This window comes from Buteo buteo, chromosome 10 (assembly GCF_964188355.1).
Source record: "Buteo buteo chromosome 10, bButBut1.hap1.1, whole genome shotgun sequence".
Classification (NCBI taxonomy): Eukaryota; Metazoa; Chordata; class Aves; order Accipitriformes; family Accipitridae; genus Buteo; species Buteo buteo.
Genome location: NC_134180.1, coordinates 19257382 through 19284304, shown reverse-complemented (window position 1 = coordinate 19284304; position 26923 = coordinate 19257382). Strand labels below are relative to the sequence as shown.

General features: G+C 38.1%; 1 long non-coding RNA gene across 1 annotated transcript in view; it reads left to right on the top strand.

The window, feature by feature from the left end:
• Positions 1–26405, top strand: part of LOC142035466 (uncharacterized) — a 72170-nt gene extending 45765 nt beyond the window's left edge. Inside the window, exons 2-5 of the long non-coding RNA XR_012651893.1 lie at positions 10706–10753; positions 17132–17235; positions 23828–24059; positions 24462–26405. This is a non-coding gene — a long non-coding RNA (uncharacterized LOC142035466). The remainder of the gene's footprint in view (positions 1–10705; positions 10754–17131; positions 17236–23827; positions 24060–24461) is intronic.
• The last annotated feature ends 518 nt before the right edge of the window (positions 26406–26923 follow it).

The window sequence follows — 26923 nt, the reverse complement described above, 5'->3', positions numbered from 1 at the left end:
GCAGGATCAAACAGGCAAGCCCTAGCTTTACTGATGATGATTAAGGGTGGGAGTCATGCTGTGAAAGAGTGACTAAGTGCTGTTATTGAGATCTGACAATTTTCCTGGAAGATGGATCTGATAACTCTATAACAAGCATATTTCAGTGAAATGACCCAATTTCAGAAGATTAGTATATTTTCCTAAATTCATTAAGCTTTTATAAAAATCTCATGTCTACAAACCAGTAGGACTTCTCTAAAAGGAATTCTAAAAAGGGAGACTTGGTAATACATACCTGGCAGTCCCAGAGAACTGCAATACAGAGGAGCATCCTATAGGAGTACTACCATTTTATATTCTGGATCTGTGAAGACGTGTAAGATTAGTTGATGCTGAAGGCGGGAGGAAATCAAGATGAAAAAACAAGGATTCTGGGAGGTCAGCATTTGACAACATTCTTCTTAGAAAAGAAAAGTTAATGCCAAACAAAGCCTCAAGTTGGTCTTACTCTTGTAATTAATTAATGTGGCCATTATAACTAATAGTTTTTATGAGCTGGGAGAACTATCTCACTTGTGTAAATTAATTACACAATATTTTGCAGTTCTTATGCTGATAGAGGTTAACGGTTAGACATCAACAAGGATACAGGGTATAATAAGAATATAAATGAGAGTCATGATACAATTGGAAAGTGGATAGTCATAGACCTTATGAATGTGTAAGAAAACATAAGTATTTTTAATAGATATGAGGTATATTACATGGTTTTAAGTGTTTGTAGTTTGTTATTTTCTGCAGCTGTAAAAATGCTTTGCCTGAAACAAGTCATTTGGAACTCCCCTTTTGTAGCTAACCAAGTGGAAGCTTAGTTTCAGTCTCCTGTAGAGAGAATTTGGTTCCTCCTTTATGCCTCTCCCCGCCCCACCACCCGGCCCCAGGATCCTTTTCACATCTGTAATGGGACTTTTATCAAGAAAACAGGTTTCTATCCCATATAACAAACTCTGGCAGGGCTAGCGGGTGGCCCAAATCTTGAATTCAGCATGTAAGATGCTTCCACTGAGTCCGCATCTTTTCTTGGAGGAGGCGAGGAGCAGTTGTTCAGGGAATAAAAGATCCCAGGTTATGTCCTAGAAGGAGGAGGGAAGGCTTTATGCCCATCCATGGCCCTGCAGAACCCTGAGCTGCTGCTGCTGTAGAGCCTGCATCAGTAGAGAGGGGAAGACAAGAGCAGTGACACAGTTACACCCAGATCTGTGGCTGTCACTCTCAGAAGAGCAGTCAGAAAATTGCCCTCAGTCCAAGCTGGCTACTAAGTGTAGTTATCCTTTGGGGCTGCTAAGTGAAGGCCACCCAAACTCACCTGTACTAATGAGTATCGCAGTCAAATCCCGATCTTTTTATCTTTAAAAAAAAAAAAAAAAATCCTCAAGTAAATAAAAGATATATCCTGAGGTTGTTCCAATGGCATTTTCATCTTTTTTTTCTGAATAGTAGAGAAAGTCATGACCTAACTGTTTATTCCAGCAGTGGGCTAAATTCTGTGCTGGTATAAATGGGTGCAGCCCTATTAGCAGTAGCTCCTATTTAACTCAGCACTACTGGCCTTTAAAAGTTAAAAAGAACAACCTTGTTTATTGCCTTGGCCTCAGGTTAACAGAGCAACTGTGAAAACGCATAATAGAACCTAATAAATAAAAACCTTCATGTTTGTCCTCCAAGCTAACACAGGTGAATTGATGCTTTCCATCCTTTTCAACCCCCAAATTTTTTCTGACCAATATAATTTTCGTTATATTGTCCATAAAGTTCCGTTGATCCAAAAATGTTCTTTCCAGTGTTTTTTCTGTTATTCTCACTCTAGGCGAAGTCATGTATTTGAAGATTCATTCTGCAGCAGGACAGTTTGTTTCAGTCTGTCCTTTGAAAGACATTGTAATGCTAGAAAGTTCTGAGTCCTGAACTATTTTATTTTGCTGCTACAAACAGCAGACAATTCCAGAGATGTCTGTGGTTCTTGGGTACTGGAATTTCATCATTCTAGGTTCTGCCCACTAGTCCACATTTTCAAGTGGCAAAATAACTCCCTGTATGAAACTTAGTACTCAGTGTGATCTGAGTTTCTCTTAATTGGGCTTCAAGGAAATCCTTACTATGCTATTTCAGTTTTTCCTGTCATTTGCTTCATTTTGTTGCTGCATGTATGACTGGCTCATGAGTCCTTCTCCTGTGAATCATGCTCTTTAATATGTGTGCTTGTATAAGAAATATTTTTAAGACTTTAAATATGTCTGGAAAACACAGAAGACAGTAGCTCTGGAAAAATAATTTGAGGAGATCCAAGAAAGATTTCAAGAACTTAGCTACTTTTGCATTTTATTTTTCTGAAATTCTTAGTCTGTGGATTAGGAATTTTATGCTGTGTTCAAAATATCTTTGGGGGAAAAACAGTGTGTGTAATAGTGACAGAATCATTGCCAGATTTAAAAATAACCCCAGCAGCAACAGCAAAATGCTATCCTTTGCAATTTGTCTCCCTGCCCCAACATTCCTTATATATTTTCAGTTATTGTCATTCACAATTAAATTGCTGTAAAATTAATTTTATGGGAACTTAATGTGCTTCTGAGTGCACCAAAAAACATGTGGTGTATATCACATACACAGCTTGCTGAACTAAGGAGAGAAATTATCAAGTGAGTTATGTGGAAGTTTTTCATAGTCTCCTTATGTGACCTTGTACAAGGCCACAAATGTTTGAGGTCAGAGGGAATATAAATATTCATTTCTACATGACTCATTCTGAATACTCCGCTAGACAAATTTTAAAATAATTCTAGTTAACCAGCACTGAAAACATTTTGGACATTGATCATTAATGTTCTACATGTTGGTTTGGCAAAACATTTTTTCCCAATGTTTTTCCTACTAGAAAACAAAACAAAAACTTTGATCAGACTGCCCCCTACAGAAAGTACAGCAATGGTTTTTTAATACCTATAGTTTATTGTTAGTGAGAGAATTCAGAGGCAACATGTCACAACAGTGAGCTCATCTATAGCTTCCAAAAAATAAATTAAAGTTAGAATAATAGTTCTTTTTCAAAATATTTTAAGTCCCTATTTATGGAGGTGCTTAAATGTGTCTAGATGGATATTCATTTCAGGAAATGTCCTTAAAATGCTGTTATTGTACTGCTTCTAAAGTAAAAACACAGTGTGGAAGCACAGGCCCTGCTAGTTACACTACTGTGATTCTACATGCTCCTTGTAATTCCCTTTTTCTAGATCATAGTCAGTTCCCCAGACAGGAATTTACTAGCCCACCCACAGCTTTGTTCTCAGCTGGTATCAAGAGATGTATTTCCACTGAAATGTCACCATGACTCTGTCTCTGACTGGACCTAAATATGTATTCATTAAATGACAAGTATTTTGAAAAACTAAAATGTAAAGTCCCGTGAAGCTCATGTTTTAAGTTTCCCTCCCATGAACAGATTAAAAAAAAAAAGTACTGTCAACGGCTTACACGTCGTGAGCATTTGCTGTCTTTTCACTCTTCCCAATAGGTTTGTGTATGACAGAGAAATGTTTCTTATGAAACTTCATATAACTAGAAAGGAAGGTTTTAGTTCAGCCTTCACCAAATATGTTTTCAGGAACAAGAGAGGAGGGCATTCAGACATTTTCAGACACTACATAGATTTAGGCTAAAATGCAAATTGGGTTTGGGATGGAAAGAAAAAGACATAAAACAGGCATTACAAGTTCTGATTCCTGATAAAGACTGTTATTTCTTCCAAGTAGGGGCTTATGTTTTACTTATTTATTCAAATATCAACTCTGCTAGAGCCATTAAAAATGTGAAAGTTAGCTCTAAAATCTTCCCCTATCAGATACTGAGTCCTCAGACTACATCAGGGCAAAAGTTTTCCATTTGGTAATGCCGATCAAGGAAGATGTACTGAAGTAGGCCATGTTCCTCATGGTTATGGATGAGCTGGGAAACACTGTTGTCTAAAAATGAATTATTTCCATTTAAATGGACCCTAAGTAGTAATAAAAAATTGTAACTCTTTTTTTTGAGGAAAATGTCAAAACCGTAACCCTGTTTTCTCCACCTTGCAGTGCTTTCCCCAGAGACTACCTGGTTTTTATGACATCCTATGGGACTCCAAGTCCCACCAGCTGAGAAAGGGTAGGAAGTTTCTCAGAGATTGCTGCCTTTCCTATTTTCTTTGGCTCTTGAGCTGTATAGTTTTTAAGGCATGCTAGATACTGGCGTCATGTAAGATACTTGCCCAAAAAAGATCAGAGAAAACATTTAATATTTTCATTACAGATTTGGCACCCTTGAATATTTTGAGAAACTGAATTGTTCAGTTAGGTTCTTTATTTATTGGGGAAGGAGAAGGCTGTTTCTTTCCCACCAAAATTAAATACTCCATGGTTAAATCTCAGATGCCGCAGTTAGGTGACCTTTTCCCAGACAGACCATAAACCAAATGGATACTGACATTAGTCCCTTTCTGCTTTGAGAGATTACTGTCCTCTGTTTGGATCTAGAAGGAAACACCCTAGAAGTATAAGTGCTTACTCTTGCTTCAGAATCACATTTAGCACCACTTACTGGAGCAGCATTACAGCTTTTCCAGCTAAGTAAAATGCAGTTATCATATTGAGAAAAAAAGAAAAACAATACATTAAACATCCATTGTCTTTCATCATCCATTAGGAAGAGACAACCTACAAAGTTTTTCACCTGTTGGAAATTCAAACTAAGTAAAATCAATGTCTTACTTGTTGATGATCATAGTCATTTCCAGATTTTTAAAATGAAGGTGATGATTGTCATTAGGAAATTTGGTCAAACTGCAGAAAAGCCTGTTTGGATGTTTGCAGCTCTGTTTCTTTAGTCTTGGTTAAGGGCTAATTTCTGAGGAGTGCTGAGCACCCTCAGTCCCCATTCAAAGAAGTTGTAGCTGAGGGTATTTGGCAACTGAAATGAAGACTCCAATGATTGACACGATTTCTCTCCTACTTGCACTTTGGTTATGAGAATGGGACACCTTAAGGTTTAGGGTGACACTTTTAAGTTTTGTAACTACATTTATGGTCATACATATTTTTTAGCCTATTAAATCTACAGCTTGCTCCAAAATCTGGTTGAATATGTGATTTTGTTGGATATAATCTAACAAAACTCCAAAGTTTTTAAAGGTAAAGTCTGGCTGCTTGATTTTTATTTTCTTTGAAACACTGCTTCATTTTCTGAAGTTCACTCTTTTTATTTTCACAAATTTTTCACATTATATTTCTAGGCATGCACCCATTACTCCACTTGTGTTCCTTAGTGGCAGAGAAAAGATTTGTTTTAGAATCAGTATTGTATTTGTTTAAAAAATGGAAGGTTAAATTTTAACATAATGCATAGAAGGTATTATTCTTCCAACAAATGTAAGACATTACATCAATGGAAACTGAGTCAAATAGCCTCCTTACTGTTGATCTTCTAGCTCTAGCTAAATTTGCTACAGATTTCTTAAACTGTGTTCCCACACTGTGTCCCTATCATAAAGTTTCTGTTCTAACAGTCTTACTGGATGAAGGACATATTTTACAGAAGTGGATTCTTTCCATTTTCAGTTTAAAAGTGATTCTTGGAATCTCATAGAGGGCTCCATTGCTTTAGAGGCTGTTTATGCAAAAGTCTGAATTCTTGCTTTTCTTTGTGGTGAGACTTTTACCTATAATGTGACAACAAAAAAGTGATGCAAACAGTTTGGGGGTTTTTAATGTTTGCAAACATTTTTTTCCTTCATTTCTTCTAGGAAGGTTGCATAAATAAGTAATTTTTTAAACAAGTTGTAATTAATTGGCTAAATTTTGTAATGGGGTGTCTCTGATTTTTTTATTAATTAAACAAGTATGCCTATCCTTCAGCTGGGCATTAGAAAATAGTATTGATATATTCAAAACTTGTTGATAATAGCTCGGACAGTAACTGTTTCTGCAGAAAAGATCCTCACAACTTAGCTTATAACATCAACCTTTGTACTGTCATCATGAGTCTTAAGAGAAGTTACATTAAATAATTGGGGCAATTAACAAATTTCTCAGGATAATTCTTTTATTTTGACATCTTTCGGTGCTAGTTATATCCAAAATAAATTATTCAAGAAGGACTATAGGGAGGCCTCCTTCACTTTTGATTTTCAAGGATACATTTTTTGATACATTTAAGTATTTAGAGATTGAAACACCTAAGTTGTAGGCCTAAGCATTTTTAGATCTCTGACCATGTCTCTGTAATAAGAGATAACATTAAAAAGGAAAGAAATATGTACTGAGTTTAAAATATGTTAAATGTTAACAGAAACTTTTTTCTTTCTGACTGGGGCTATTTTCTGTTGACATCAAAATGACCTTTGCCTCATATGATATTTCCCTCATTTTCACTTCTCTGAATATGCAAAGGTTTCAACCCAAAAGACATGTAATTCTGTAATTTAAATTAAATAATCTATAAATAGATTTGTGTTTATCTTGTAAATTAGAGTTATAATCTTGGCAGCAAAAATTAAGGAGCTGGCTGGTGGAAAGAAAAAAACAACTTCTTCCTTCCCTTGTTTTGTCCTAGCTTCTTCCTTCCTCTGCCAACAATCACAATTCTTTCTTCAAAGGGAACACACAGTTAGTCAAAGCCTGACTTTTCAGCTTTTCTGTTGCATTGAGCAAGCTGAAGCAAATTCAGCAGTGCAACTCCAGGCCCTTGTTTGCTAGACTCCTAAGGAAACTTCTAAAATGTTTTCAATGACATGTGCCAACACGCTTCCTTAAATTACATCTCCACTAGTCTAAGTAAAAGAGAAAACATAAAGCAAAAAGTCTTTTTCTTGACATTTTCAAACTGAAATACCAAAATACCTAGATTCCTTTTTGCAAAAACTAAGGACGGTGAGGCCCAAATACACAGGATTCATGGCACAGATGCAAGTGAACCTATACGTGCATGCCACAGATTAATATGCCTGCAAAGTGTCAGACTTCTGGCCCTTAACTCTGCTTTGAATATAGGATGAGTCTACCTTTATGGCGAGTTACCAAACAGCCAAATGGCCAGAAATTCACAGATAATTGCAGTAGGGTGATGCGTTACCATGAAACATGGCAGGATTGCCAGACCTGTCTAATTTGCAATGAAAGGTGATGTTTCAAATTTTCTTGTTCCTCTTAGATACGGCACAGATATGGGTTTGGTCCTCATGGACATTTCCCACAGGCATAAAGCACCAAAGGGTTTATAGGACTGGGGCCATGGAATGTTTTCTCTAGGATAGTGTGCCACATCATAGAGCTTTGTATTGCATAACTTTTGCTGTTGATTAAAATCAGCCTTATTCCCTATTGCCATAGCTGCTGTTCTCTTTTAACTTTACGTGTCACCTTTGAGTCTATGTCACTAACTAAATTAAGTAGAAAAGAAAGGTGAGGAGTGTCTATAGTAATTGTAAAGGTGAATAATTGATTGTAAAGTTATTTTTTCCCCTCGTGTGGCTTTTATTTGTTACATTTTATTAATTTCTACTTTTCGAGTATCTGAACTGCAGGCAATATTCAGTATTCATAAGGCAGCCAAATGATCACTGGTTAAAATACACACACAAAATTCCTCCCCACTCCCAACAATTTTTTTTTCTCCAAAGATTTTCTTCTACAAAAATATTTCTCTTTCGTTTGAGACACTAAATCTTTTATTCTGCTGCTTTTGGTCACAAGTAGCGTAAGAAGAAAACAGTGAAGTTGTAAGTTATGTTAGCTATGGAATTTCTTCCTTTTCTGTTTTTCATACCAACATAAACCTCTGACTGCCAATTTGGATCATAAGGGGAATTGAAGTTGGACTTATATTGGAAGTACAGAATGGCACATCCTAAAAACCTAAGAAAGTGCAAGCATGTATGCCTGCCAGCTGACCATGGTTTTATCCATTCCCTAACCTGAATGAAAAGATCTGGCAATGTTACTTTTCAAGAGATATTTAGAGAAAGACAAAGCAAAGAAGGAAAAAAATACAGTAGAAATGCATGGGATGAGTGGGAGGAAGTAAATGGAAATGCTGATTTTTATATTTTCTAGTTCTCTGACTCTGTTTGCACCTAGCACTGGACGACTTGCCAGGAAAATATGATTGCTAGCTCTAATGAGTCAAATATTTGTAAGGAATGCTGATTATATAACCACTCAAAGAGTCTGAAAGAGCATGTTTCTTTCAACTGCGCAGCAGAGGTGGGCTGGTTAAACAATAATAGTAATCAATATAATTTGCTTAAAAAAAGATAACATTCATCCACTAGTGTTTTTTACATTAGCAAAGGAAAGTTTGCAATATCCTACAATCACAGGACACTAAATAAATAGTAAACAACTGTATTCCAATTTTTACAGGTTGGAAAGCCAAAGCAGAAAAACATGAAGCTGGCCACAAGTTGAAGGCAATTCCAGGGGAGGAAAAAAAAATAAATCAGAATTGGTACCTTAATATTTGTGTTGTGGTAATGCTCAGAAGTTCTATTCCTGAGACAGCACCCCCATTAAGAATACATTAGAAATGTGTGTAACTTCATATGATGCACAGAATAAGTAAATAGTTCTAAGCACACTTAAATAAACATGTTTGAAAATTTGAGTCTGAGAGGTCAGCTAATGGTAGGAAGCTATTTTTTCCTCTCGATCTTGCTTTATTTTATTTTCTACTAGCAGGATACTATAGCTTATGACATATGGTCCACTTAATTTAGGCAGGCACTTGAAACCTTGTTCATTCATCTCAGCGTATGAAGCCAAGTTGTCTATTAATAGGAAAAGCCTTGCCCTGGAAGAATGTGTATGCAGCAGTCAGTCTCTGCATGGGGGAAATGAAGGATATGATACAATAGGGAATAAAATGAATTCCTAATGTATTACAGCCAGAACCACTGTAGTGTAATACCGTTCCAAACAAAGTGGAGAAGTGCTGTTAAATCTGTATGTCTAGGAGGTGGTATGTTTAGTGACTTGATGGCTGTGTTATCCAGCATACTGACTTTCCAGAGTCGTCTCCAAGTTGTAATAGACAACCTCTCTCCTTCTACCAGAGCCCAGAGAGGAATAAACTAAGACCACCAGCTAAGACATTATGTAATTGCCATGGATATGAGCACTGAATGCCCTCAGGTATTGTATTGAAATGAAAAGCTTTAGCCAAAAACAAAACAACAAAAAAAAGATGCACGTAAAAAGGATTTTTAGTTAAGTATGTAAGTTTTTTCTTTTATAAAACTAGAAATTTTACAAGGATGTTGCAGTGAAAATGCTGACCCGAAACAATCTTACTATAAATATGCAAAAAAGTGCCCACTTTCCCATGCAACATGCTTCAGTGTAAGTTTCAAAAAAGTCGTTAAAAATAATTGTCTTTATGGAAATGTGTTATAGACCTTACTCAGTGATGATTATTATGCAAGAATTAATATATATGTAAATTATCACCAAGCTCTGTTGGTTACTGCAATATCCATTCCTCTGCTTTTGAAAAATGCAGTTTTGCCGGCATGGTTCTATACAGCATAGCACTGCAGAGATCATTTTCCTAGCCCATCACTTTGACTGTCAAATATATAACACTCCTTTTCTATCAGATATAAGCAGCTTGTCTTCACTTTCAAAGCCATTCATAGCTTCACCTCATCCTACCTATCATCTCTCATTCAGGATCAAGAAATCACTTCTTTCACTGATTAGCCCGTGATGCCAGCCTCCTCCATCTACTTCTTAGATTTTCAGTCACTTAGTTTCAAGCTTTATCCCATGCCATTCCTTACATTTGGAAAGAGCTTCTTTAGACATCTGCAAAGCTACCTCATTATCTTCCTTCTAATCCCATCTGTGAGGTTCCCCTGCCATTATGCCTTCAAAAGAAGTTTGAGTTTGGACTGAATCTGTCTAGTTATAATGAGCTGCTCCCAAAAAAGATTTCTGGATCAGATTCAAGTGGAGCATTCCCAAAGATATGAAGGTTGGAATTTCCTACTTGGATGCGGCACTGTCGATTCTGTATGTTTACTTAGTGCCCTGTTTTCAGAGGATGTTGCCTTGCTGTTGTTGGGGACCAATAAATTTCTGCTTGAAAACAGAACAGAATGAATTTAAGGGTGATCCGTCTGGATTGCAGGAGCAACTGTGGTAGTCACTGACATACTGACATGTCTGAAACAAGGGAATAGTCTAGAGGGTGTCTTGGCCTTTTCCTTCATATGGCAAGTGATTGATAAAATATTATTTGTATTGGCTAAGTGAAATAGTGGTCCTGCTGCTGGACACAGGCATTAGGAATTGTCCTATACTTCTGAGGAAAGACTGACGGGACATTTTTAGTTTTGTGACCAATTTGGGGGGAGTTGGGGGCAGGGTGTTGTCTCTGGTTTGTTCAGATTTCCATTGTGGGATGAATGAGTAGTCATGGGAACCATTGTATTGCACTGGGTCATCATCTTAGCTGAGTACATTTTTCTGTGAAGCAATTACATTTGTAGCCTGTAGCCTTGAACATGTTTGCGTATTGTGTCATGTTTGTATTCCCACCTCCTGGCAATGACTCAGGACCAAGTCATCCTTTACAAGAATTACCTACAAAGGAAACTGGAAACTCCATGGCATCTCTCTGTCATCTTTCCCTCCAGCTGGTGCCTCTGAACCTCTTCTGAAGGGGCTTGTGCAAAGCAGAGCATGTAAGTACTTCTGCTGGTTTTGATCTAAGCATCCTTAATTTTGGTGAAGATTTTATTTCAGGATGCTGGAGAGAAAGGTGCCTGCCTCCTCTCCCTCATCTGTCCCTCCTGGCACCCAGCCCTAGCCACCAGGGAACTGTCATGAGTCCTGAAGAGGCAGGAGGCCACAGTTCCCCAGACTCCTCACCTCAGGTTTTCTTGGGCTCCTCTACACAGGGTTTTCATCCCCCAATCCATCAGCACTTCCAACTGCCGAAGGGCCAGCAGGCTCCTCAGTTACTCTGCATGAAGATGCTGACAGAAACATTCAGACCCCTCTGTTACTGCAGGGTACTTTGTTGGTCTCACGTGTTAGTCTGGCTGGCTAAAATCTTCGGAAAAATTTTATAAATTTCAAGTGATTAAAATGTCTTACTGAGAAGCAGTGACTAGATCCAATTTGAGAATCTTTAACATAGGGAATAACCATTTTTAAAACACCCTTTTACATTGCCTTTCCATAATTTATCAGAAGTGGATCTGCACTCTTAGAAAGTCAGGCTGGGATTTCTCCAAGGCACCAATGGGATGTAGATAGCAAGTGAAGGTTCCATTCGGAACTTTAGTCTAAAAACACCCACAGAGTTGAGCTGATTTCTCAAAATAAAAAGTAAAATTGCTCCCAGACTGAGCTTGTTTTGCCAAGTTTCAGGATAAAACTATATTTTTGTAGCCAAGCTATAAATCTCTGAAGATAAGAGTTTATGCGGAAATGCTGATACAACCTTAGTTATAGCACTGGTAATGGCTATAGCACTCAATGATTTGATGCTGAAGGCTATTAATCCCAAAGAAAATTTTCTTGGAAGAAGTTGAACTTTGGAGGTCAATGAGATCTCAGAGGAAGCTGGACTGAAAACTGAGAAAAGCTGCTTTTGTCCATGTAAATCAATTGTTATTGTTCTCCTGTCTGAGAAAATTTTAATGCAAAGACTAAGGATTTACAAACAGCAAAAGGGAGAACCTCTAAAGGTCTTGTAAGAAGTGGTGGTTCATAACATTGTTATTTTTTTAGATAATGCTATTTTAAAACCTTGTTCTGAAGCCATGCGGATAGTTTAACTGAAGGAAAAACTATGCAGTTCGCTTATGTGCCCTGGTTTTAAGCTTATGATCAATTTTAGGTTGTGGTCCAGTAATTGCAAATACCGTTTTGTAAGAATTGACCCTCACATTTCAGCAGAACTTACAACGATTAACAGACAACATGCAAGAATTTTTAATAATATGGCCTAGAAGATCTAAAGTTTTCTGAACGATATTTTGAGGCAAAAAATAAATCAGGCAGATCCATTTTAAAGGGGAGCAGTAAGAGCATGTGGCCTCAAAATGAGGCTGCATGAGGCAGAAGTGCAAGTCTTCCAGTGCAGCATGAGAAGCTCACTTCTTAGCTTCTACCAGGGATATCCAGGACTTTAATGCCATTAAGCTTCTGTGACTTAATTCCTTAGAAAGCCATCACACTATAGTTTTGCAAATGGTCAAGACTCTGCCATAGGGCCTGACTGGCTTTCTGTCATTAGAACTGATGAATGCTTGAAAACATAGCAATAAATCCTCTCCTTTGCTACAGCCAGGTAAATCAGAGCAACTCATTTGGGAGCCTGAAAGTAAAACATAGGCAATGAAGACTAAGTATTTTTTAATATCGTCTACAGGTTTTTGGTTAGGCTTCTGGTTCCTTATCAATCTAAATATCAGGATCCTACTGTGTCCCTTCTCAGTTTAAGAAATGTAAGTTTTTGGAAGCAATGACAACAGACAAGCTCATTGGTCAATTAAAATAGCAACAATTAAGGTATTTTGAAATTTGTCTGATTTTATTGAATTCATGCAAGTAAATTACTAGAAATTAAGGGGGGGGGGGGGGTTTACAGTTACTAGTTAATCACAGCCAGCAATTAGTAGGTCTCAGTTAGTGCATTTTCTTCATTTTGTATTGTTTTCCTGCTTATTCCAGAAAAGTCGAGAAGTTAAAAAAAAAAAAAAAAGAAAGAAGAAAGGCTGCTAGGTGCAAAAAACTTATCATACTTAAATGGAAGCATGGGTGACAAGACTGTATCGGGCACTATCCAGCTAGTCTAATAGGATGTTCTACACAGTGTTGCTAATGTCACAAGTTCAGAAGCTTGTACCATACACAACAGTGCAGAGGGCAGAGGAAGCACAACCCCCAGTAGATCTGTTCCTTCTCTCCTTCAGGAAATGTGGATGGGACAATAGTTAAGTAGAGTGAACTGGGAATGTTGGGCATGAGGAGGAAGATGTTGTATCACAACCAAAATATTAATCCTGAAAGTGATCGTTTGATAAGTATTTTGGAGATGACTCAGTAATCCATGAAGAAAGATGGGCAATTATGCTCCTGTAGACATTTTCTCTGAGCTGCTACAAGTGCTACTTGTACAAAGTGGTCAGTAGTACCACTTGTCCTAGTGTCACTAGTACAAAGTCAAAGCTTGACTTTCTGATGTTATTGCTTTTTTAAGAAGTACAGCATAATGTAAAGAAATGTTTATGTGAATTCAAAGGGAAAGTTATTTTTGCAGGACTGTTATAGGTACAAATAATATCAGGGCACCACAAATTATGCAGTTCCACTGTTCACATAGAATTATATCATTTGAATAGTCAAAGCCTTGAGGTTACTTTGACTCAAATTTTTAGGATGTGCTTTTGTTATTGGAAATTCTGAGGTTTCAGACTTTTTCCTCAGTGAAAGAAAACAGATTTCAGTGTGTCAGAATTCCCTTCTGAATGGAAACACAGCTTTCCAATCAGTTCCCCTCTTGGACAAAATTCTGCTCTCCTAATCATATGAGTGGCACAGTGGAAGTAGAGCAACACAAAGCTTAGCAAACCAGTATTTCCCTAGGAGGATTCTGAGCCACCACAGACAAATATATACTTTTACATTCCACTAAAGCCAGTAAGCAAAACTGTCAGGATGGCTCGTCTCCTAACAGTCTTCCAACCAGAGAAAATTTTTCAGTCATCAAAATCATCAAAGCAGTGCAAGCTTTCCACATGGTGGTACAGTCGGTATGGCAGTGCAAAGATGTGCTTTATACCTTGAACTTCTTCAAGCATCTGCGGCCAAATCTTTCCTTCAATAAAACGGGGATAATAACGTCTGCCTCTCTTAAAAGGTCTATATTATTGTGCCCTGTTGCTGCACACAGTATTTTGGGAAATACTACATTACCTACAGAGCTGTACTGCTGATCCCACAGATTTGCTTCCTTCAGATTCTGAGAGCTAAAACCTCAGTTAATCAGGTTGCAGTGATGCAGAGAGCATAAGGACCAGACACATCAATGACCATAAAATGCACATATCTATTCTTGATGTATGTTTGACACACAAGTTTGTAACTATATTTTTTAATAACTTGTAATGGAGGAAACAGCAGAAGAAAGAAAATCAGAATGCTTAATCATTTGCAGTAAATTTAAATAACTGATTATATATACACAAGTTAGGACCAAAATAGTACTCAAATGCTAACATCTGTCTCAACATTGATCCTTGTATATATTTAAATACATCAGTTGAGATAAGGTTTCTTTCACCACTACTTTTCCTAACATACCTGACAAGGCATAGTAATTAAAAATTTGGAATAAGAAGGTAGGAATTTGTTTCTTTATAATTAAATGAACAAGTAGCACAAAGAACAGTTATGTATAAGCAAGTTACATTGTGACAGTATTTTGTAGCATCTCCTGTACTTTCAATTCCTGTAAAGGAAATGAAGGTATGTTCAAATTGTATGTTCATTGCTATACAGCTTTCCGAAACTCTCTTTCCTATTGCTAACTCTATTGTATACACAGGGCTAGTGTGACTTTAGTGTTTGGATGCCATAGTGTGGTCAGTGTCTGAGACTGGCTTCTGTACTAATCCAAGCCAAGGAACCATTTCATAGCCTTTTTTTCTTTTTTTTTCCCCCCTACAAAAATGTTAACTTTGTACCATTCCTGTTTTTCAGCACATATCACCACTGAGTACACATCTTTCAGCCCTCTATGATGGCAGTGCTCAGGCAGCTCAGGGACAAACAGAAAACAAAACCAGAAATAAGAACTTTAAAACATGGCTGGAGAAACCCAGAGATGTATGTATCTAAGAGCCAGAGAAAGAAATGAGAGATATGCAAATGAAAAAAACTTTAAGTTGTTCCTCTGAAACGGTTTGACTTGTACTATGTGACTTGTTATTGTTTTCTACAAAACATTCCTTTAAAAGAATTTTAGAAAAATCATTGATGCTTGGTAGGATGGTTCACAATAGTCATATGACTAACGACTGCATACAGAAGAAGCAGGAAGCACCTAACCCTGTAAAGACTGATGTAATTTACTTGTCCAAATTAATGTTTCAATAGTCATGTCATGAAGAGCTTAAGATTTCTGAGACTACATTTAATCTTTTATTCGTGAGGAGTGTTTTGGGTCAGCTGATTCTGCTTTTATTTAAATAGGAGAAAAATTCTGGAAAGATTAAAAAAATTAGAATTAAAATAAAAATAATAAACCCTTGTTTTACAGCACCAATAGAAGAGATTCTGTCAGAAGCCTTCTCTACAGAAAATGGACTTCTGTCTTATAGCTGTTAAATAAGAGAAAAATACTTCTATCAATCCTATCAAAATTTCAACACTGAAATAATGCCTAACACTATTTTCCATTGATAATTTTTTAAATCAAAAGATGTGCAGTTTTGGCATTTTCTGTTTGCAATCAAATTCTCTGTGGCTAGTGTTTATTGTGACCTTTGTGCTAGAGAAGAGATGCCAAAAATAATTAGAACTGATATTGCAACATAAGAGAATACAACAGTTTAATATGAAGCCATTTGAATATCTTTATTGTGATTTTTTTCCCCTCAGAGTAAAGCAATAGCATAATACCCAGCTGCATGATAATATTGGCAAGCAAGGCCATGAATTTCAACTGCAAACCCTAAACACTGGATCTTCTGTGCTTTTTAAAGAAATCCCCTTTTGTATGAGATATGTAATACCCTTTTGTGCTGGAGTGGTTTGCATAATAATAGTTTTCTTTAGTTATTCGCTGTCATGTGATGGAGCTGCAAAGTGAGCTAGGCAGTAACAGCATAAAAGACAATTTTCCATTTTTCTCTAATTTTTCAGAGATTGTCTTGTCTTTTAAATGTAAATACTTTTAACTATCTTCAGAAAATATATCCAGTTATTAACATTTCAGACCTAATTTTTACTTTTCTTAGTATCTACCTTCCTGTTTGAGCCTTTCTTTTTCAGAAGAAACAACAACATTATTTCCTGTGCACTCATGAATAACCTCAAGCATCTTAAAATAATTGGATATATGATCATCTGATGTAAATCAGTGTAACTGTATTCAGAGACATTGATACCTTGCTCAAGACTTTAACAGTAGAACTACTTGATCCGAGAAGCCAAGAAAAATTTATGTTATTAACTGTGTAACTTACATTAGAGTTGTGCATATGTTACACTGCACCACTGAGATAAAAGGTACTGACTGAAGAGCAGCCTTAAAAATTAGACATCTAGGACACATCTGAGACCAAGAATAAAATAGAATTTTAAGAATTTTCTGATGAGTTTTCCCATGTAAAAAGTTTTTAAGATTCCTCTTGGGCTCTTCAATGTGTTCTAGTCTGGGTAGTAAGTAAGGAATATTTCCCAAAGGAGATATAATTACATTGAAATGGAGCTCAATCTTATTCACAGTGAAAGCTATAGAGGAGGACTAAAGCCAGGGGAAGTTCCTCACTAATGTACAATAAACTAGCCATTATTCTAACTGATCCTATCAAAGGATTTTTCCTTTTAAATCAGTGGAATTATGCCAAGTACTCTAGTTGTGACTTTGGCCATAAAATTACATGTGGTTTTCAACCTCTGGCCTGCAGCCACTGCAAAGGGACCATTCCCAAGCAATCCCTGAAAAGTAACAAAGGAAAGCAAGGCTTAAATTAGCTTAAATTCAGAGTGCAGAGAGGGTTCATAATCTTATTGGAAAACATTTAGAGGCTTGAAAATTGAAAAAGGTCAAAACCAACAGGGCTAGATTATTTCAGAAAAGCTCACAACGTGGATTAACATATAACAATACATTATCAGATTTTAGCACTGCAGAGAATACCCAGGCAGAAAAGAAATGCTCCAGAGCCCAACAGTCAGTCCTTTTACAGCTCCATGTGTCAAAATAAGAGACCATTATACATAGCCATCCTGCAAAACTTAGATGAATAAATCAACTTATCCCTTACCAAGCAACCATATATTACTGTTTTCTAAAATATCTAAAATCTGTCTTTGCTAAATAGGGCAACAAGAAATTTTCACAGCTCCAATCAGTGAACATACTATCAATTAATACCAGAGACAGAAATACTATCACTGAAGCCATGGAGGAAGCCCTGGAATCTAGGTAAGAGAGTATTATAATGATTATATGCTCTGTAAATCTTTTAATCTGGAATCTCACAATTGAGCCATGGGGTTCTATCATATGAGAAATATGAGTTGCCTTATATCAGTTGGATACCAGATACTATTAATGCACTGCAGGCTAAGCAACATGTTACGCTTTCTATTAGTGGTAGTGAGATATATTAGCTTAGATCATTCTCTTCGCCTAGAGAACCTGAAAAAAGTCTTTCAGGAGGAAAACATTCAGTGGAGTTTTCTGAAATATTTTACTAGGAAGGCATAGCCCATGCTTTACTTATTATGTCATTATAAGGCACTCTGAGCTTTGCTGGAATAAGGGCTTGTGCCTCACGGTTACAAGCACTGGGATACAGCCAGTATCCCCACTCTGTGGTATCTGGATACAGCCAGGTACTGCCACTGCTGGCCAACTCCCCCAGGTTTATATACTGAGCATGATATTCTATGGTATGTATGGAATATCCCTTTGGCTAGTTTGGGTCAGCTGTCCAGGCTATGCTCCCTCCCAGCTTCTTGTGCACCTGCTCACTGGCAGAGCATGGGAAACTGAAAAATCCTTAACTTGAGATAAGCACTTCTTTATACACTGGGGCCTATTCAGCATGCATTACCTCCTACTCTGGTGGCATTACAAAATCTTTGCCTTCTGGACAGTCCGTGATCACTTCTAAAATTCCTCGATGGCTGGGATTTCCTATGTGAGCCCATTGTGTGATCAGTGCAACCCACTTACTCCACGTAGCACCAGTTCCATGATGTGTTGAGGGGACCTTCCCTTTGAACATCCAGCCCAGCATCAGCAGTCGGGGTGCTAATAGGAGCTGTGTATCACTACCAATCTCTTCCAAGGCAGCTTGAACTCCTTCATAGGCAGCGTCTGCAGCCTCCCAATGACAGGGCTGCCAGCACACCATGCTGCCTTGGCTTGTCCCTGTGATACAGCCTTTTCCTCCAATTTTCCTGTTCCCCTCCCCAGATTTCCAGGGTTCTGTGATTTTTTTCTGCTCCCTAACAGATGCAGCCAGAACCTTATGTGCTCACCACTTTCTTTTATAATTTCTTAGAAGTGTTGAAGTTTTTGTTCACAGCAAACTGTGAATGAGAATTAAATGTTTCTGTTAAAAAAAAAAAAACCACAACTTTTCAAATATGTCATTTTTATGTGAATATTCCAGAGTGATGCAGATGGTCAAAAATTGGAAGAATCAGCTGTGGTGTTTGTTTGATTTGCTGAAGCAACTGTTGCTTAACTTCTAAGTTAATGAACTCTCTACTAAAGGCAATACATCCACTTTTTTCTATTAATTATCATCCTTCAGATGATTTGGCAAATCCATTTAGGTATTACATAGTATACACACTTTTTCTGATATTTTGACTGATACAAGTCATTTTTATTACATGGGAAGTATAAGTCTGTTCCAGAATTAAATCCTGATACGGTACATTTAGACTTAGTATAAACAGGCACCTTGGAAGAACATATCATATAACAGAGTCTAACTGTAAGAGAGACAGCCTAAACTTGCATTTTGTTCAGTTAAATTTAAGGTGCAGAAGCACCTTTCTGTCCTGTATCCTCCTTTGCAAGTGATGATGTTGGTCTCTCTCATCTTACACGTATATTGCCCCAGACAGCTTTGCCCATTTGAAAAGGCTCCAGAAAAAGGGCAAGACTTGTTCTGTAAGGTAGTCAGTTATCTCCTAGAACAAGCCCAGCTGTAAGGAGCATTGCAGTTTGAACATTTCAGTGACTTGGAATGACTGGGGTATATCACATGCAAGTTCACTGTACTGTAAAGGAGGGATCCGCAAGCCCTTAGTTACCTTGTAAAGTATGCTTACTGTAAAGTATAGAAAATGTTTATGCATGAGCATGTAAGCAAGGAGGAGATGTCCTCTGTGCATGACTGCACTGTTCTTAGCATTAGAACACAAAGACGATTGTACTGAAAATCTGGAATCCAGTGCTGTCTGGGAAAGTTTGTATGTGGATGCAAATATTTTTGTTTATTTTTAGCCCATATCCTGATTACTTCCTGCCTCCTTTTTGAAATGTTTGTGGCTGACTGCATTGAGAGAGAGAATATTATTTTAGATGGGCTACTGAGATGTTCCTATGTTAATTCCTGCAACACTTCCACTGTAACAGCTGTCATATAAATTTCATATGACAGCTTTCTAGTGCAATGAAATGTTTTAACACTTTTTAGGTGAAAAAATACTCATTTGTTTGGCAGATAAGTGCAAACACGTTAGCCATTACATTCATCAAGTCCATAAGAAGTCCGGGTGCAGTATATCAGAAGACTTATGAAAGTCCCCTATCCTCCTGGAGTGAGCCCAAGACAGCAAAAAGAAGCACAGGATGTAGGTGGAAAAACATGTCTTCCCTAGTGCTAGCTACACTGGATAGGGTTGCAAGGAAAGGACAGACCAGGACTAATTTATTTCTACTCTCTAAGACAACTTAATAAGAATAATACCCAATTTCAAGTAAACTGAGCTATTTCATTATTTTGCGGCCTCTATACATGAAAATGCAGAATTCACCCCAAACAGTCTTCTGGTGATACAGTCACTGAGAAAGACTTCCAAACAGCCAAGGCCTGAATCTTAATGAATTTTAAAACCTTATAAAATGTTCTTTGGTTATATATGCTTTAAAACAAAAGGTTTATTCTTACATGTTGGCATGTCTTTATTGGCACCATTTATTTACTTTTTATAGGAGTGAGAGCATGACTACTTTTATGCCAGCATATTTGATTCTGTATGACTGACTTTACATTTACAGGGATCTATTGTTGCTTATGAGGAAAAATAAAATTTCTGTAGAGTGTTTAGTTAACTCCCTGTTAAAGTTAAGCAAGACATATCTTTGGAAATCTCTTAAAGGATTATTTCTAATGGCGCCAATGGGACCCTTGCTTTGCTTATAAAAATATATGTGAATTTATAATGGACAAAGATACAATTATCCCAGAATAGCTTCAGGAAAAAACATCAGATTTCTTTCAGAGGATATGGATTGCAGTGTAAGTTACTGTTCTATGGGCAGGCTGGCTTTTATTTTCAGTGTGAGAAATATTCTTTTACCACTTTCCATAGTCAGAAATAATTCCCTTTAAATCAAGCTATTGCATTTCCTAAGTGGAATTAGTCCTTATTTATATGAGTACAAGACAAAGAACAATCTTACCCAGGGATTTTAGTATTGCCACTGATGAAAAACTGAATGCTTGAAGTCTCTCAGTATTCTCAGATCTTTCCAGCCTCTCAAAGTCTGTCCCAGTTTAATCCAAGAAATTGCAAACTCAGTCCCATTGTAACAAAAGAAACTATATTCATGGACCCTTTTCTCTTTTCTAGGTTAGGAGTTCTGTCCTCTGCATTCCCACTAAAGCTTTTATGCAAAGTCCTTATAGAGCTACATAAACCTTGTTAAAACTTAATTATGTGTTGTATTAAAAACACATCAGGAAAGGACATTTCTCACAGGTTGGTGTTTAATTATTAACAGTTATTTCTGTTGACTCCCCAACGGACTTATTAAATACATATTCTTTCTCATGAAGATGGAGGGACTCTCAGTTGTGCAGAACCCAAGTTTGCACTGAACAGGATTTTTAAAAGATCCTCAGTTCTCCCAGCATCTGAACATATTTAAACCTGGGACCTGGTTGTCCTTCTTTATACCTGGTCTCAAGCATGAACTACTGTAATGCTGTCTCCACTGACAGTAATGTGCTTCCTCAATAGGTGTGAGCTTATTGTCTAGGTACTGTTGCTAGGAAAACCAGCTGATCAGAGGGCCAGTATTGCAGCCAGTTGATGTAATACATGCTTGATAAAACTCTTATCAGAGCTTCACACACTTTCAAGAATGCTCACGATTCAGCTAGATTTATTAATATGAAAAGAGCCCCATTCTTTCTTCATTTCACTCACCTGTTGAAGCAGCCTCTGCAGAGTTAAGTTTTAAAGCTTGAAATCAACACTGTCATCTCCTGCTATTCATGCCCATCATACAGTGACAGATGCAGCAAAGGAAATGCTGGGTCAGAGAGAGGTTTTTCCCCCTCTATATCTGTTCTGGTCATGTGAGCAAGTCAGAGTGCTTTAAGCTGCTTTATTTTCCATGTGCAAACATGCAGTCCTTTGAAGGCCTTTCAGGTGCTATCTGCAGTGAACCATGTCATTCAGATTCTGAGGCCAACAACAGAGGAAAACAGGCCATCAGAAGTGAAGTGGGGACAAGTCTTGGGCATAATGTTCAACTGCAATTGTCTCTTCCCAAATGGTATAACTGATCCAAGGCCTCAGCAGGGGACCACACTCAGGGATGATGATGATGATGATTATGATTATTATTATTATTATTATTATTTTATTTAGCCACCAGATACTTTTGATTAGTGCTATTTAAGGATATGAAATCAAAGACAATCCTTTATTTTTTATAAAAACTCCTGTGTTAATTCTTATTAAGCAAATTCTTATTTAGCAAATCAAAGCTAAGTGTCAGGTGCTGCACTTGGGTCACAACCACCCCATGCAATGCTACAGCCTTGGGGAAGAGTGGCTGGAAAGCTGTCTGGAGGAAAAGGACCTGGGGGTGTTGGTCAACAGCCGGCTGAACATGAGCCAGCAGTGTGCCCAAGTGGCCAAGAAGGCCAACGGCATCGTGGCTTGTATTAGAAATAGTGTGGCCAGCAGGAGCAGGGAGGTGATTGTTCCCCTGTACTCAGCACTGGTGAGGCTGCACCTCAAATACTGTGTTCAGCTTTGGGCCCCTCACTACAAGAAAGACATTGAGGTTCTGGAACATGTTCAGAGAAGGGCAGCAAAGGTGGCAAAGGAGCAGCTGAGGGAACGGGGGTTGTTTAGCCTGGAGAAAAGGAGGCTGAGGAGAGAACTTATCGCTCTCTACAACTACCTGAGAGGAGGTTGTAGCAAGGTGGGTGTCAGTCTCTTTTCCCAAGTAACAAGCAATAGGACAAGAGGAAACAGCCTCAAGTTGCACCAGGAGAGGTTTAGATTGGATATTAGGAAAAATTCCTTCACTGAAAGGGTTGTCAAGCATTGGAACAGGCTGCCCAGGGAAGTGGTGGAGTCACCATCCCTGGAGGTATTTAAAAGACCTGTAGATGTGGCACTTAGGGACATGGTTTGGTGGTGGACTTGGCAGTGCTAGGTTAATGGTTGGACTTGATGATCTTAAAGGTCTTTTCCAGCCTAAACGATTCTAGGATTCTATGTCATTTGCTTCAATTCCTTATGCAGCAAACAACTTCCATCAATCAAAAAGGAGTATTTAACTCGTGCAAAAATGACATTCTTTGCTCTATACTGCCAAGAAAGATGACCAAATGAAAACCTTTAAGCTTGGAGAAAATCTAAGAAATTGTGTGCTAGATACACTAATGGCTTACTGATCCGTGATTTAGCATCACTGCTTCTTTTTGCAGCTGCTTTGTAAAATGCAGATTAGCTTACAGATACCTTTCAGAAGGGTTTTGATGGATCACATTGGATTGCCATAGCAGTCCTTACACCCTTAAATTAAATGGTTACTAAGGGGAGGTGCCCCCCTTAGCCAAGAACTACACACCTTGGCAATGTTTGGCCTTTGAAATGGTTTCACAAGACTTTGGCCATCTGGATGCAATTCAAAACGCCCTGTTATGTCCACCCATCTGAGGAGGAGAGATCATTGAGGGGACATTGCCACACTGAAAATCTAAGCAATCACATGCTTTTAAGATTTGATTAGAACGATACTGGGATATAAGTCATTTTGTAAAGATGTAAAAGATGTGAAAAGGAGGAGAGGATGTATTGATTACCCCCAAATGCATGAAGCTTTGCTGCCTCGAAGAAGTTATATAAAGGCATTCTGGTCAGCCTTCCAAAATCACCAGGAATGAGTTAAATAGATTTTGGTAAATGCCAGTGCAAACTTTACAAATTCAAAGAATCTGAGCATGTTTTCCCATGCAAGGGTTTGTATCCTCATGTCTTTGGTATATTGAACAGCCAGTCTGTTGCTAACAGAATAATTACAGACAATGCAAAAGTCCATTATCATCTCAATGCTTTTCAGTTTTTCTGTGTCCCTTCAAGCAAAGGAGAGTATGAAAAGGCCTGATTTTAATTTTCATGGGATTTTTTGTTTTATCGAATACATCTGTCTCAGTTGTGAAAAGTTGGCTGTAACAAGCAAGAACAGTGGAATATTTGGGTTTACAAATAGAGTTGCGTCAAAAAGTATCACTACAACTCGATTATATCAGAGAAAATTTTGTAACTTTGAAGATCCTTTGCAACCTTAGCAAGGTGCATAGAGTGCAGCACTCTATGCTGGGGGACAGAGCAGAGGAAATCAAATCAGGTGGAAAGTGCAGGTACACACAGTACAACTGGGGAAGCTAGCAGCAGGGGGAGGTATTGTATACTGTTGATTTACAAAGAAACCAGTTTATAAATCAGTTTAAATATAACTTGGACATCTATCATAGGACATATGCTTCCTGCAAATTGACTTTGTCCTTTCTTTTCCCTTATAGTCCCTGACCACTGAACTGCTGTGGTTTAATTGTGTGAAACTGGGTTTCAAGATTCAAGGTATTGCTCAGATTGTTCTGCAATAAGTTCTTCAGATTCAGCAGTGTTGGCAGGAGGGAGCCCATGGATGTTGATCTGACCCCATCTCTGCAGCCAGCTGTGCCATCACATGAAAAAAGGATTCTTTCTTCTGGATCGCTCACGGTTTTCCCAGCAGCCAGCCCTGTTGTACAGGTGGTTTTCTGGATGTGTGCCTGTTCTCTGTATTTGCCTTTGATTGCTTTCCCCTTTATATTTCTTTTCTTGCTAACTTCTTCATGGCTTGCAGAAAGCATTAGTTTTATATGTGTCTTCTCTGCCTTTGCAATCCTCACTCACAAAAATGCTTCACCACAGTATGCCCTTTTATACCTTAGTCATTCTTGCTTACTGCTGTACAAAGGGCATAGCTGATCCTGAGAAATCTTTTTCTGTGGCATGCGGATGTATTATGCTTAATGTATTATCAACAATGACAAGTCTGCCTCAGGCAACTCCAGCAACCCAGAAAGCATAGGGGTTTTTTATACAACAGCTCTTTTAAAAACAAGTGTATATCCCACGCAGAGAAAGTTTTTTTCCTTTGATTTCCTGCAGGTCAAATCAGCAGTTGATGCTACACAGAAAGACAAGCCAACAAGACCTTGCTCAGGTGAAACAAACCTGAAAGTAGTGGTAACTGTGATGAATTTTATTTGTACTGTCCATTTGCATGACATCACTGCAGAGAACTTCATGCAGCAGCTAGCAGAAAGCATGTTCTAGAAGGAATGCTACTGTTACCCCAGCACCAAAAGGGCAATCGTGTCCTCATTTCAGGAAGGCTGTGCTGTAAGGTCCACTCCTACCACTGCTTTTGCATGAGAAAGCAGGAAAGCTTATGCCTTGTTGTAAGGCCCTGGAAGGCTGCTCCTGCTAATTAGTTTGGGGAAATAGAAGGAGGCATTTCAGAGAAACATCACATTTCTTGCACACAGTGCAGGTCATCTTGCAGTTACATTTGAGCTTCTAGGGTTGCAAAACATCTCTAGTCTGGGAGACAGGGCTGCTGTCCCCAACAGATTTTTTAATTATTTTTCTTTATTTTAAAATAAGTCCAGAGTGAGTGTTTTTCTTGACGAACTATTGGCAGTTCTGTAACTTCGGACATTAGGCATGCTAGCACAAATCCTGTACATGTGTTTCTAAATTAGAATACAAAATGACCATATCCTCTGATCATAATTTAAAGAGTGATTCAGGATTCAGAAATAAACCAATCTTTCAGAGAGTTTCACTTAATTTAGGAGCTTGTAATGAACAGGAATTTTTAATCTCTCTGAAATCTCCTTTCAAACCACGCTCTAGCTATAACCTAACCTTCTGACTAACTGGGTATAGTTAATAGTGCCAACAGCTAGAAATTCAAGCGCACAGTGCTCTTCTGTCCTCACAATAAACTTGAAATCTCTCTATTTTGGACCTCAGCCTGAAATGTTCTGCATGCCTTCTCTTCTGCTGACCTCGGCGGTCACAGTTGCACCCTGCACCACACAGGAAAGCATCTTTGTTTTCCATCAGCCTCCACTGTAGTATATCAGGGAGATGAAGAATAGAATTTTTAAAACATATGCATTGCTGCATGTGTTCTGTCTGTATTTCTACCATGCCATGTGTACATATCACCAACTAGGAAATGGGTAGAGACATTGTCTGGAGCTAAGGGAAAGGGGAGGTTTGTGAATTACATCTTTTTCAAAAAGAGGCCATGCAGAATGCTGCTCAAATTGCTCATCAGGCAGCTTGAGAGAGCTGAGGTATTTGGTAGCCCAGTATTATATGGCAGAAACCTTCTTCCCACATCCTGGACAAAGCTTATACTTAGAAAATTATACAGTAAAAATAAATCTGCAGCTGACCATTTAATCCATTTAATATTTTTTACTATGTCTGTTCTTTTACCTGCTACCATGGTGAAGAGAGGCAAACTCATACACTGAAGTGGAGAGAGCGCGCGATGTTAAATAGGACAGAAAATAACTTCTACATGCCATCAGTCATGTATTTTCTCTCTGCTTGTTTGGGGTGGGGGGGGGTTCCCTCTTTTTTTTTTTTTTTCTTTTCTTTTTTTTTTCCTCCTGAGCTCAGAAGTCAGCATGAGCAGCAACAGGCCTTCACAAATGTGCTAAGGCGGAACCTTTTGGGATGGCTCCTCAAAGTGCTTTATCTTTTGCTGACAAATTGGTGCCAGAGCCAGAACTTAATGAAGTCTTCAGAGAAAATTTTGCAGCAAATCAGGGAATCTCAAAGGTATGGGCCTGCAGTAACACCAGTGCAACAAATGATTTATCTACTTTTATTCGTCTTTTGAAAGGCTGAAAGCTCAGCTTTGTGGCAAGCTGTAATATCACCTTCTTAGCTGCATCCACATTATTCTTTTTCAGGTTTTCTGACATTCCAAAAAAAGAGGCCAGGGCAATAGCTTGCAGTAATTTGCAGTTTATCTCCCACTGATATCTTCAGTCTTGAAAGCTTCTTGAGCACCTCTGCTATGGTCCTCAAGAAAATTACCTGGACAATAAAGCAGGGTAGGTCAAGATGGTATGCCAGTGATTCTCTGTTTCCTTCCACACTGTGGAGCTGGATTCCTGTCAGCAAGTAGGTGCCACGCTTTTTCCAGGAGGACAGTAATAAAGTTTGCTCCCCTGTCTGTCAAAGAAACTCAGGAGACACTATGCCTTCCCATAGCTCATCGTTTCGAGTGCTGAGCTGATGTTTCTAACACCACAGAGGACTTCCAATGCTTAGGTAGGACCTTTTATGGGATCGGCTTGTTTACCACAAAACTGTTTTGCTTCCCTCACTAACAGTTTGGAGGGAAAATGTAAATAATGTCCTAATTCTGGAGAAATTAGTGTAAACTTGCCAAATTTGCCAAATTTGTTTTTTCCACTGGAAAAGATATGGGCAGAGATGTTTTACTCAGTTCTGGGAGCCAAGTTTTTTTCCTCCATTTGAAAACAGATAAAGTTTTCAAAGGAGTTGGCAGCATTAAGCTCTTGGTAGAAAACACCCACTTC